The sequence below is a fragment of the Cervus canadensis genome, chromosome 13, assembly GCF_019320065.1.
Source record: "Cervus canadensis isolate Bull #8, Minnesota chromosome 13, ASM1932006v1, whole genome shotgun sequence".
NCBI classification, from domain to species: Eukaryota; Metazoa; Chordata; class Mammalia; order Artiodactyla; family Cervidae; genus Cervus; species Cervus canadensis.
The window spans coordinates 8,424,255-8,437,812 of record NC_057398.1 but is presented as its reverse complement, the minus strand read 5'-3'; the positions used below and the strand labels follow the sequence as shown (position 1 = coordinate 8,437,812).

Here is a 13,558-nt window from a genome sequence, read left to right as displayed (position 1 = left end):
GTCAAAAAGTCTCCCTTTTGCGTACATGTTTTTTTTCCCTATTGATACATCTTGATCTAACTCCATTACTTTCTGTTGTAGAGTAATTTGATTCTATTCAGTGTAGGCCAAATTTGTGGGATTTGCAGTAGGTACGGGACTCTCCACTCCTCATTCCCCAGACCTTTGAAGTGAGTCCAGGGAGAAAGAAGAAGGAAGGCAGATTGTTTTCTTACTTCACTATTCTTAGAGTGATAACCTTCACTGTTTTGTTACTGTAGCTTCTATAACACTTGCTAGTTATACCAGCTCCAAACACTGGGGATGTTTTTGTTGGTCTTCAGGAGGCCTTTCTTTACCTCCTCTACTGTCCCTGACTGTGGGTGACTCACCCCACAGTTCTTGCTCGTGTAACCCTCATCTGGTAGGTAGCCACCTTAACGTGGAGTACTGAAAACATGTTAAGTATAAAATTTATAATAATGGGAGTTGAGACAATTATTAGAAATTATTCTCATTACTTCCGGGCCATGAATTGCATTTTGAAACTAAAGTGTTCTAATTATATTTGAAGCCTCTGTGAAGCCTTTACCATTTTATAGATAGAGATGTAATGATAATGGGTAGGATAGGAAGGTACTCTGCTGCTGCTGCTGCTAAGTCACTTCAGTCATGTCTGACTCTGTGCGACCCCATAGACAGCAGCCCACCAGGCTCCCCCGTCCCTGGGATTCTCCAGGCAAGAATACTGGAGTGGGTTGTCATTTCCTTCTCCAATGCGTGAAAGTGAAAAATGAAAGTGAAGTGGCTCAGTCGTGTCCGACTCTTAGCGACCCCATGGACTGCAGCCTACCAGGCTCCTCTGTTCATGGGAGTTTCCAGGCAGGAGTACTGGAGTGGGGTGCCATTGCCTTCTCCAGGAAGGTACTCTAGGTTGAATTAAATTGTGAAGAAAAATCTTTGTTTCCAGTATTTACTTTTATATGTGATTTAAACTAAGAATACTACAAGGAGGTGGAATGTAAACAATGGATATATGCCGGTGTGAAAACCAGGGCTTCATAGTATTAATAAATGGTTCAGACAGTAAAGAATATACCTGCAATACAGGAGGTCTGGTTTCGATCCTTGGGTTGGGAAGATCCCCTGGGGAAGGGAATGGCAACCCATTCCAGCATCCTTGCCTGGAGAATTCCATTAACAGAGGAGCCTGGTGGGCTACAGTCCATGGGGTCACAAAGAGACACAACTGAGCAAGTAACACACACATTGTGTTGATTAGAATTTGAGAAAAGTTGCTCAAAAGAAAAAGCACCAGGAAATAGTCAATTTTAGGGACCTCAATATAAAATAAAGGCTTGTTGCTGTTAAGTCTCTGTCTCTTCCCAAACCCACCACACACACTTCATTTCTCGTCTCTCAGCTCTATTTTCTGTTTACCTTCATTCTTCATTACTGCAAGCAGCCACTCCCAAACAGGAACTTCCTTTAAGTTCATTAAATAGCAAGGAATACAAGAGAAACATGGTGCTCTTCTAGACTAGTGGCTTTCACACCTCTTGTTACCCACTGCAATATACATTATATTGGTAACCCAATACCGATATATAAATGTGTATCAGTCAGCTGTTTCTTTATAAACAGAACATCTTAGGGACATATAAAGGCAAGCATTTCTTTCACTTGATTTTTGTGTGTTGATTAGGGTCAGCTGATCTATGCTGGACTCAGCTGGGTGTGATGGCTGGTCTTGGCAGGGCTTGCCCATGGATCTGTGAGTTGGTTGGTGGTTAGCTGATACAGACTGATCCTGGCTGGGGGGATCTAGCTTGGGTGACACTGCCCCATGTATCTCTCCTATTATTGATACTTGTGGACCTGCCTGAGCATATTTTTCTTAGGAAAATGGCAGAGGTACAAAATAGTAAGCCCAGTTGCACAAAAATTCTTCAAACCTTTGGTCATGTCATGTAACATTCCATTGGCTAGAGCAAGTCAATGGCAAGTCCCAAGTCAAAGAAAGGTATACTCACAGAGATAAGGAGAATAAATATTTTTGAATAATTATCAGAAATATGTAAATATAACAATCAAATGCACATGTGTAATCTAGAAGAATAACATAGATGAAGCTATTTGCATGATAAGAATAGAAACTGAGATTGGATGTGGACATGGGTGGTAGGGGGAAAAGAAGGGGTTGAATGAACTGGGAGATTCAGTTCAGTTGCTCAGCTGTGTCTGCCACCCCATGGACTGCAACACTCCAGGCTTCCCTGTCCATCACCAACTTCCGGAGCTTGCTCAAACTTATGTCCATCAAGTCAGTGATGCCATCCAACCATCTCATCCTCTGTCATCCCCTTTACCTCCTGCCTTCAGTCTTTCCCACAGGGTCTTTTCCAGTGAGTCAGTTCTTTGCATCAGGTGGCCAAAGTAGTGAATATTCAGGACTGATTTTCTTTAGGATGGACTGGTTTGATCTCCTTGGAGTCCAAGGAGCTCTCAAGAGGCTTCTCCAACCCCACAATTCAAAAGCATCCGTTTTTCAGCACTTAGCTTTCTTGATGGTCCAACACTCAACATCCATACATGACTACTGGAAGTACCAGAACTTTGACTAGGCGGACCCTTGTCGGCAAAGTAATGTCTCCGCTTTTTAATATGCTGTCTAGATTGGCCATAGCTTTTCTTCCAAGGAGCAAGCGGTTTTTGATTTCATGGCTGCAGTCACCATCTGCAGTGATTTTGGAGCACAAGAAAATAAAGTCTCTCACTGTTTCCGTTGTTTCCCCATCTATTTGTCATGAAGTGACAGGACCAGATGCGATGATCTTAGTTTTTTGAATGTTGAGTTTTAAGCCAGATTTTTCACTCTCTTTCACTTTCATCAAGAGGCTCTTTAGTTCTTCTTTGCTTTCTGCCATAAGGTGGTATCATCTACATATCTGAGGTTATTGATATTTCTCCCAGCAATCTTGATTCCAGCTTGTGCTTTATCCAGCCCGGCATTTTGCATGATGTACTCTGCATATAAGTTAGATAAGCAGGGTGACAATATACCACTTTGACATACTCCTTTCCCAATTTGGAACCAGTCTGTTGTTTCATGTCCAGTTCTGTTGCTTCTTGACTTGCATATAGATTTCTTAAGAGGTAGGTCAGGTGGTCTGGTATTCCCATCTCTTTAAGAATTTTCCAGAGTTTGTTGTGATCTATACAGTCAAAGGCTGTGATCAATAAGTTGATGTTTTTCTGGAATTCTTTTGTTTTTTTCAATGGTCCAACAGATGTTGGCAATTTGATCTCTGATTCCTTTGCCTTTTCTAAATCCAGCTTGAACATCAGGAAGTTCACGGTTCACCTACTGTGAAAGCCTTGCTAGAAAAATTTTGAGCATTACTTTGCTGCCGTGTGAGATGAGTGTAATAGTGCGATAGTTTGAACAGTCTTTGAGGCATTGCCTTCCTTTGGGATTGGAATGAAAACCGACCTTTTCCAGTCCTGTGGCCACTGCCAAGTTTTCCAAATTTGCTGGCATACTGAATGCAGCACTTTAAGAGCATCATCTTTTAGGATTTTAAATAGCTCAGCTGGAATTCCATCGCCTCCACTAGCTTTGTAGTGATGCTTCCTAACGTCCACTTGATTTCACATTCCAGGATGTCTGGCTCTAGGTGAGTGATCACACCATCATGGTTATCTGGATCATGAAGATCTTTTTTGTACAGTTCTTCTGTGTATTCTTGCCACCTCTTCTTAATATCTTCTGCTTCTGTTAGGTCTGTACCATTTCTGTCCTTTATTGTGCCCATCTTTGCATGAAATGTTCCCTTGGTATCTCTGATTTTCTTGAAGAGATCGCTAGCTTTCCCATTCTGTTGTTTTTCTCTATTTCTTTGCATTGATCACTGAGCAAGGCTTTCTTATCTCTCCTTGCTATTCTTTGGAACTATGCATTCAGATGGGTATATCTTTCCTTTTATTCTTTGCCTTTAGCCTCTCTTCTTTTCACAGCTATTTGTAAGGCCTCCTCAACCATTTTGCCTTTTTGCATTTCTTTTTCTTAGGGATAGTCTTGATCACTGCCTCAGGCACTCCGTCTATCAGATCTAATACTTTGAATCTATTTGTCACTTCCACTGTATAATCATAAGGGATTTGATTAGATCATACCTGAATGGTCTAGTGGTTTTCCCTACTTCCTTCAATTTAAGTCTGAATTTGGCATTAAGGAGTTCATGATCTGAGCTACAGTCAGCTCCTGGTCCTGTTTTTGCTAACTGTAGAGGGTTTCTCCATCTTTGGCTGCAAAGAATATAATCAGTCTGATTTCAGTATTGACCATGGGTGTTTGCTATGACCAGTGCGTTCTCTTGGCAAAAATCTGTTAGCCTTCGTCTTGCTTCATTTTGTGTTCCAAGGGCAAATTTGCCTGATACTCCATGTATCTCTTGACCTTCTACTTTTCACTTCTTGGCCTTTTGGCTAAGATCAAGTGTACTGGGAGATTAGGTTTTACATATATATTCTACCATGTGTGAAACAGCTAGTGGGAAGCTACTGTATAGTGCAGGGAGCTGAGCTTGGTGCTCTGTGATGACCCAAACAGGTGGGGTGGGATGGGGCAGTGAGGGGAGATGCAAGAGGGAGGGGATGTATGTATAATACATAAAGCTGATTCACTTCAGTGTACAGCAGAAATGAACACAACTTTGTAAGAAACTATGCCTCAATTTATAAAAAAGTTCCACAAAACAATTCTTACCAAGAAGTTTCAGTCAAGATCTATAGTTTGATAAACATTGTTCTAGACCAGACCAAGCATCCTCAACCTCCAGGATCTAATGCCTGATGATCTGAGGTGGAGCTGATTTAATAATAGAAGTATAGTGCACAATAAATGTAATGCAATTGAATCATCCCCAAACCATCCCTGCCTTTTCCCCCCAAGGTCCATGGAGAAACTGTCTTCCACAAAGTTGGCCACTGGTGCCAAAAAGATTGGGGCCACTGCTCTAGACAGATATTCATTCAAACATACATGATCTATGTCTTAGAAGCATAATCTGAACACCAAACTGAGCTAATTCTGACGGCTCTCTCTCCAGCCTCACTTGACTGGGGTAGTATATTTGCGTGGATGTGTGGAGAGAATTGCATTATTGTCACTCCAATCCCTGTTACTTGTTGTGTAGTCCGCAAACAGACTAGTCTCCTGACTGGTGCCAGTCCACACACTGTTCATTACCAACCAGATCATAACCATAGTGAGGTAAGGTGCTAGAATATAAATGAGCACACTGTTTCTTTCATTGAGAAAGTCTTACTTAAAAAATAAAAGAAGTCAGCTGAATGAAACTGCATGCTTATTAAGGTATTGGGTTGGCCAAAAAGTTCATTCAGGTTTTTCTGCAAGTTCTTGTGGAAGAACCAGAACGTTTGGCCAACCCAATAGTTGTTTTACATTTTGATGAAAGTTCCTTATCTCAACCTCTGATCAGTAACAAGCATTTCACAGACCAGTATTACCCAAGGAAGACCTAGCATCTTCTAAACAGAAGTGAAGTGATAGTCACTTAGTCGTGTCTGACTCTGACCCCATGGACTATACAGTCCATGGAATTCTCCAGGCCAGAATACTGGAGTGGGTAGCCTTTCCCTTCTCCACAGGATCTTCCCAACCTAGGAATCGAACCCAGGTCTCCCACATTGCAGGCGGATCCTTTACCAGCTGAGCCCCAAGGGAAGTCCAATATTCTTCTAAACAGGAATCTCTGTAAAATATTAATAGTAATCTTCTGTATCTGAGACAAAGGGGATGTTTTGGAGAAGTAGATTTCTTAAGCATTTCAAACATATTGTAGGGGAAGAAACCATTAATGAGAAAGGAAAAGAAGAAACAAAAGCAGAGAGGGATTAACTGATGGAGCAATATTTTGGAGATGAAGCAAGAAGGACAAGGTGGCCGGATTGGTCTTAACCAAGAGGTAGTACTCCTTATCCTCTGAGACTAGAGAAAGCTAAAACAGAGATACTTGTATAGTAAGTTTGCAGGAGTGGTGGTTGGACGTTTTGGGGTATTCCATGAAGGTATCATTCTTACCTGTGAAGTAAGGGTCAAGGTCATCTGCTGAGATGGCATCTTGTTACTGCCATTTTGGAATTGGGGTATTTGAATTAAACTCAGTTTATTTAAAATCTTATTAAGACTTTTGTTCTACTTTATTCTATTTACTTTATGAACATTTTACTTTCCACAACCTATGCCTTTTAAATTAATTTCCTTAATGTTTTGTTACGAAAATTATCAAACATACATAAAAGTGGAAAGAATTACACAGGGAGAATTAATTTACCTACCTTTTGGATTCTACAATTTATTTTTATGTCATGTCAATTTCAGTTTGAGGCCAGTCTGAAAATGGTATAATTATTATTATTTTTCGAAATGGTATAGTTATTATTTTGATTACTAAAGTTGGTATTAATAAATACTCGTGAAGACCTACGGAGAGAATCATTTCAAATTCAACAGGTCAGGTATGTGTGTTCTTGGCTTCTGTTTTAATTAGGATTCTTCCAAGAAGAAACAGATGGATCAATCTATCTATCTAGGCTTCCCTGGTGGCTCAGTTATTAAAGAATCTGCCTGCAGTGCAGGATTCCGCCTGCAATGGAGGAGACCCAGGTTCAATCCTGGGTCAGGAAGATCCCCTGGGTAAGGAAATGGCAACCCACTCCAGTATTCTTTCCTGGGAAATCCCATGGACAGAGGAGCCTAGTGCACTACAGTCTATGGCATCACAAGAGTCGGACACAACTTAGCGACTATACCACCATCTATCTATTTACATAGGCTCCTGTGATAATAGAAGCTGGAAAGTCCCAAGATCTGGAGGGTGAGTTGGCAAGCTGGAGACCCGGGAGGGTGAGTGGTATAGTTCTAGTCCAAAGAGCCAATGATTCAGCTCAAGTCTGAAGGCGGGGAAAAGGCTAATGTCCCATTTCAAAGGCATCATGCAGGAGGAATTCTCTCACTTGGGAGAGGTTCAACATTTTTGTTGTATTCAGGTCTTCAGCAGGTTGGGTGAGACCCCCTCACATTAGGGAGAACAACCTACTCAGGCTAAGGCTTTAAGTGTTAATCTCATCCAAAAATACTTTCACAGTAATACCCAAATAATGATTGACCAAGTATCTGGGTACTCTCTGGACCAGTTGACACATGAAAAATCATCAGTCTCTCTATGCTGTGTATTCCTAAGAGAACCATAACCCCAACCTACCTCTCAGGCTGCTTCTTTCCCACACTCCCTGAAGAAAAATTATTGTAGCACTCTTGTTTCTGGAAGATATGGCATATTTGCTTTGTAAGTTTTGTGAACCCACCACTGAATAGCCTTAGGAGTTTAACACCTCACTGTGAATAATACTATTTTAAACAAGAGTCTTATGTAAACATATATAATTTTTTCTACATACACACATAAAACTATTTCTAATTTCTGTGGAAGAGAATAAACTAAATATACATACAATTATTTTAACCAGCCAAATGTTTTAAATTTTTAACTTTCTTATAAGTCAAAAGTTGTGTTTTAAGGTCTTAAGTTGTTTTCAGACTAACTCTGTCTTCATATTTTTCTTCCTATTTATTAATAAAGCAGAAATGGCTTTCCTCATTCTTAGATTTTTTTTTCTACTTTTTCAGTTTCTTAGTTTGAAGTAGCAAGTCACAAAGTATGTTCAATAAATTTGGAGGCTTTAAAATGTGTTCTGTCATAATTCCACAAACATTTATGCATCATAATTATGAGCTGTTTGGAATACAAAGATGAATAATGCATAGTCTATGGCCTTAAGAGGCTCATGATATTGTAAGAGAGAGAGACTGACCAAAAAACATAATTCCAGAATGTTAGGGGTTAGAAGGCCTCTGTCTAGTCTCACACCCCTTTGCCTCTCTACTGGAGGAGTAGACACAAAAATCTGTAACCAGTTGGACAAATGATAATGAATGGTGTAACCAGTAAGAAAACACCCACAAAGGTGACACTCACCGTTTTGAATCTATCTGGGTCTGAGCCCAGTTCCAGATAATTATGCCACTGGGCAAACTGCTGCCCTAGTGATTGACTGGCACCAGCCTCAGTATGACCCTCTACACCTCCTAACAACCCCGTTTTTTAAAGTCAGGTCATTTTCTCATTTTCAACAAGAACTATTTCAAGTTTTCTCCATCATTTTCACTTCTCCATTACTAGGCTGTCTTTATTCTTCATAGATGACCTTTCTCTTAACCTCAACCCCATCCTTAGCCACAAGCCATCAAACACACTGCCACCAGTTGTAACCCAAGCCTCCATCACCCCTTCTTTGGCAGAGGTCAGTGTAGGGATTGTGGGGAAGATCCAGTTGCATACTTCCCCTAAGCTGCCCACGCAGTATCTCCTAGGCTCCCATCCTTTCCTCTGATCAGCTGTGTGTAACTGCTGTTTGCACTGCTGGTCACTGGGAGAGTATCCAGGACACTGTGTCCTTCAGAGAAGAGGGATTGAAGCAGACTACCACTTCAGTTTGCCCAAGATCACAGACTGAAGATATGTGAATCTCTTTACTGCTGGGTTGGGCTGATTTTAAAAGTGGAGTTAACAACTTTGGAGTGTGAAAGTCGCTCAGTTGTGTCCGCCCCTTTGCGACTCCAAGGACTATATAGTCCGTGGAATTCTCCAGGCTAGACTACTGGAGTCGCTGGCCTTTCCCTTCTCCAGGGGATCTTCTCAACCCAGGGATCGAACCCAGGTCTCCTGCATTGCAAGCAGATTCTTCACCAGCTGAGCCACAAGACAACATTGGAGAGTAAAGACCAAAAGCCCTGAACTGTATAAGCCTCTCCCTGAATCCAAAGGAAAACTACTTGTAGCAAACACTGTTAGTATCCTGCCTCACAACCCCTTGGCTCTCCTCAGTTCAGCACAAATACAGTTTCCACACAGAGAGTTTCTTACCTCCAGCTCCATGTCTCTCTTCTTTGCCTGAAGTCTCTCTTTGGCCCCAGAGGAGCTTGTTCTCTTATAGGCAGATTACCACTGGTCATGATCTTTAACCAGTTGTGGATAGAGTGGGTGAATTAATGCCCCAGCCTCCTCACCACCAGTGGGACAATATTTAGGTGTGTTCTGCATGGTTTCTCAGAGGATTCTCAGTGGGTTGAACCCTCAGTGGAACCTGCTCATTACTCACCTACTTGTTAACCCTGCTCGGTAAAGCACACTTCCTAACTTTTCTCCTCCCCCTGTCTCACCTTTCACATTTCCTCATCTGTGCTTCTTAGGGTCACCGCTGTACCCACATCCTCAGCTCATCTTTGCAATTACTGCAGCCTCCACCAGTACTGTGACAGCAACCTTATGAGAGACCCTGACCTAGAGGACCCAGCTAAGCCACGCTCTGACTCCTGACCCATGTGAATTGTGAGATGATACATGTTATATGAAATAATCTATTGTCGAACAACAGTAACTCTCTGGGACAGTAAATCTTAAAGCCTTAAAGAAGAAGGGCATACTTTAGGATTTGAGGTAGGCTACCTAGGATTTGAAGTGGGCTACCTTCCATAACCTACCCTTTTAGGAATCAGTCATTTTAAATTGTAGAATATTTAATTCCTTTTATACTTTTCTGTTTAGGAGCATGCAGAGTTCCTATCTTAGTTAAATAGAGACCACGAAAATGATGGTTTTAAGTAGTTTCTTTCAAAAAGAAGACTTATCCTGTTTTTATGGTTGTGTGATCACCTCTTCCTGTCTTTAAAATATTCATTCATTTATGTAACAATTGTTAAATGAGAACCTGCTACTGTGTGCACTATATCTTCTGCCTGAGATTGAGGTTACAAGGATCAACTAGACCTGGTATTTAGTGATAGTATCTTTAAGTGCCCAAGGCTATTATATATAGGCCACACTAGGATGTGTCTCAGTAGCTATGGAAACATGGAGGTGGATCCTATAAAACTTTCTGAAGGACCTGGTTTCTGAATTGAGTCCTGAAGAACAAGCAATACACACCCAGATGGCATAAATAGGGAGTCCTGGGCAAGAGAGGAATAGCATGTGCCAAGGCCCAGGACCTCATCTGTGGGTTATTCTAGTTCATCTTTTCTGTGTTTTTAATGTCTGTTTTTCCATTTGGCCCCTTCTATAAACACCTTAATGATTTTTATATTCAAGAACAATGCAAAAAATAATCCCTCCCTCAGCATTGTGGCTTCAGGCTGCTTCTCTGTCTTCCTCCTTCTCAATGTAGTTACGCTCCTTGAGAGAATATAGGACCTACATCAAGTCCTGAAATGCCAGGCTAGATGATTCACAAGCTGGAATCAAGATTTCTGGGAGAAATGCCAACAGCCTCAGATATGCAAACACTCTAATATCAGAAAGTGAAGAGGAACGAAAGAACCGCTTGATGAGGGTAAAAAAGGAGAGTGAAAAAGCTGGCTTAAAACCCAGCATTAAAAAAACCAAGACCATGGCATCCAGTCCCATCACCATGGCAAATAGAAGCAGTGACAGATTTTATTTTCTTGGGCTCTAAAACCACTGTGGATGGTGACTGCAGGCATGAAATTAAAAGCCACTTGCTCCTTGAAAGGAAAGCTATGATAAACTTAGCATATTAAAAAGCAGAGGCATCACTTTGCCAACAAAGGTCTATGTAGTCGAAGCCATGATTTTTCCAGTAGTCATGTACAGATGTGAGAGCTGGACCATAAAGAAGGCTGAGTGCCAAAGAATTAATGCTTTTGAATTGTACAGATGCTTGAGAGACCTTTGGACAGCAAGGAGATCAAACCAGTCAATCCTAAAGGAAATTGCACCTGAATATTCATGGAAAGACTGATGCTGAAGCTGAAGCTCCATTACTTTGGCCACCAGATGTGAAGACCTGATTTATTGGAAAAGACTCTGATGCTGGGAAAGATTGAAAGCAAAAAGAAGAAGAAGGCAGAGGATGAGATGATTAGATAACATCACCAACTCAATAGACATGAATTTGAGCAAACTCTGGGAGTTAGTGGAGGACAGAGGAGCTTGGCATGCTGCAGTCCATGGGGTCACAAAGAGTTGGACTTGACTTAGCAACTGAACAAGTCCCTTGACCTCCCATTCCATCCTTAAGCTGAGGACCCAGGGGACCTTCATGGGAAAGGGGTTACAAGTGAAAAAATGGCAAATGGTAATTCTGGAAGGTAAAGGATAATGGGAACACAAAAATTCATCCTATACAGGTTCAAATGAAAGTCCTGAGAGCTTTGGTAATAAACAAAGAAGATTTTTGATGTGTTCCCGGCATTTGGGATAAAGAAAGTGGATTTTGATGGAAGTTTTAAGTAAGTATTTCTCCTTGGGGATTTTCTTCAGAGGGTATAGTAAAGATCTGAATCTCTATTTGAACTACTTCAGGTTGCTGGATTTATAGTTCTTTTAATGCCAGGACTGAACTGCATGTCTGCCTTGGATTCTGTGGATTACATTTCACTTTTAAGCTAGTAAATGGAATATCTTTTTCTTTTTTTTTCTTTAATTTTAGTGTTTCATATACTGTGATATTTTTTGTTGGAATAAAACCATTATTCTAAAATTTTCTATGATTTGAGTTATTTACATATTATATTGCATTACAGTTTACTTGCTTAGATGAACTTCTTCTCTGTCTCCAGATTTCTTAAGAGGAAGAATTAATGTGAATTGAAAGGAGAAGCTTCTCCTGGAAGAATAATATTTGAGTTTCAGGCACTTCTGAACAAATAGAATATGAAAATGCCAGTGCTGAAACTAATGCAAGAAACTCTGCATGGAAGCTCCCTGTGAAGCTAAAGAGCCAAAAAAGACGTGTGACATCTCTCCTGAAAGAATTAGAACACAGCTTGGTGTCAATAAAGAGATTGCAACCCATGGAGAAAATAGTTATTAAAAATATGTCCTCAAAGTCAGCAAGAGACAGAGAGACAGAGACAGAGATCGTTTGAAGATGGAGTAAAAAGGAAATGCTTGGAGTTAGCTAATAACAATGATATCATCTTCCAACTAGTTTAGAATCAGAGCTTTTTCAGCAACTGAAAAAATGTACACAAAAATAAGTTCACTATCTAATAAAGACCAATTGACACACTTAAAGAGACATCTTTCTTTTAAATTACATGTTGTCTTCTGTTTATCATCATTAGTTACGTTTTCTTTATTTCATATAGTGTTTATGTTGGTTTGTTTGTAACACTTTGTTTCACCTGCCAGCAACTGATATTAGTAATGATTTATTTTTTAAATTTTGTAATTTTTCATTTTCCTTAATGTATGATTTTAAAATTTAAAATGTATCAAATACCTAGTCTTACATTTTAATTTTATGGATTAAAAAGTTTCAAAATAGAAAATACTAGTACTTTAGTTACTATTTGAATCAAATATTCCAATTCTGCTGTTATTCCTGTCCTCTGGTGTTATGATGATTTTTTTCTTTAAGATGCAGTTCTCTCATAAGATCATCTCTGATTCCACCCCAGGGAAATTGAGTTTATTCCCCAGAGTAGGTTGTGCAGACTTGGTGATAATAATCAGAACATTTTACTGTAATGATGTATTTGTCTGTCTCCTTTTATTGTGTCACAAAATCCTTGAATATTTATAAAACAGGAAGCAATTTTATTAATTATAATGAAGGAGTACTCCTTTCAGGCTTGCCGAGGGGTTTGTTTAGTGTGGGGAAGAACTTGAAAGCTGCACCAGCCCTGGATATTACAATGAAATTGAGCTGTGGACACTTCCAGGGACAGATTGTGCTTCCTGAAGACACAGCCAGTCAGCTAGCTCAGCCATATTTCCCCTTAGCTGCAACCATGTCTAAAACTGAGGACCATCTGTGCTGTGTAATAAAAAACCATTGTCTTTATGCCTTGATAATAATTTTGAAATTTAATATATCTGAAGTCTGTACTTATAAAAATTATTTAAAATTATATTTAAAACTCATTTAAAATGGAAAAACTCATTTTGATTATTTTCTTATTATCTAACTTGTTAAGCAGCTTAGTCACAAACAAAATAAGATGATGTATATGAAAACAAAATGTAAATTGTAGGATGTTGCACAAAATAATCTTGAAAGCTAACAGTTAAAGACAGGAAATGTCCTCTTCTCTCCCCCAGAGGGAATCATCCTAAATCTGTGAACCTTTCTTGATAGGTTTTTGTTTCCAACCACATAAATTCTTGATGCTGTTTTTTGAAACCCCATTAAACTGCAGGCGGAAATATAGCCCTACACTGACCCTTTAGATCACACTTGTCCTCATACCAGACAGGACACACTGCCAAGGCCTGCTTCAGGCTGCCCTGTGCCTGACTTAGAAGTCTAGTCTTTAGAGAGGTGGACCATTCTTTTGCTCATTTACATTTTCCACATTGTAGCCTTAGGCTCAAGCTTGCAACTTTTCTCTGTAACTTTTCTCTGAAATCACCAAAAAAGTTAGCTTCAAAATTATTTAAATAATAGTTGCTTATTTGGCCCTTTCCTC

At 40.0% G+C, this 13,558-nt stretch overlaps 1 long non-coding RNA gene across 11 annotated transcripts in view; it reads left to right on the top strand.

Annotated features, from left to right (window-relative positions):
- The window catches only part of LOC122452525, a 77,512-nt gene that overhangs the window by 8,012 nt on the left and 55,942 nt on the right, over positions 1-13,558 (top strand). Inside the window, exons 4-8 of one of the 11 annotated variants that reach the window (XR_006272725.1) lie at positions 5,847-5,969; positions 6,555-6,700; positions 9,317-9,563; positions 11,273-11,374; positions 11,705-12,161. The exons of 3 other annotated variants lie outside the window; for them this stretch is intronic. This is a non-coding gene — a long non-coding RNA (uncharacterized LOC122452525). Of the gene's footprint in view, positions 1-3,123; positions 3,137-5,846; positions 5,970-6,554; positions 6,701-9,316; positions 9,564-11,272; positions 11,375-11,704; positions 12,162-13,558 lie in introns of those variants that run through there. 7 more of the 11 variants (XR_006272726.1, XR_006272722.1, XR_006272723.1 and 4 more) reach the window with 7 other exon arrangements.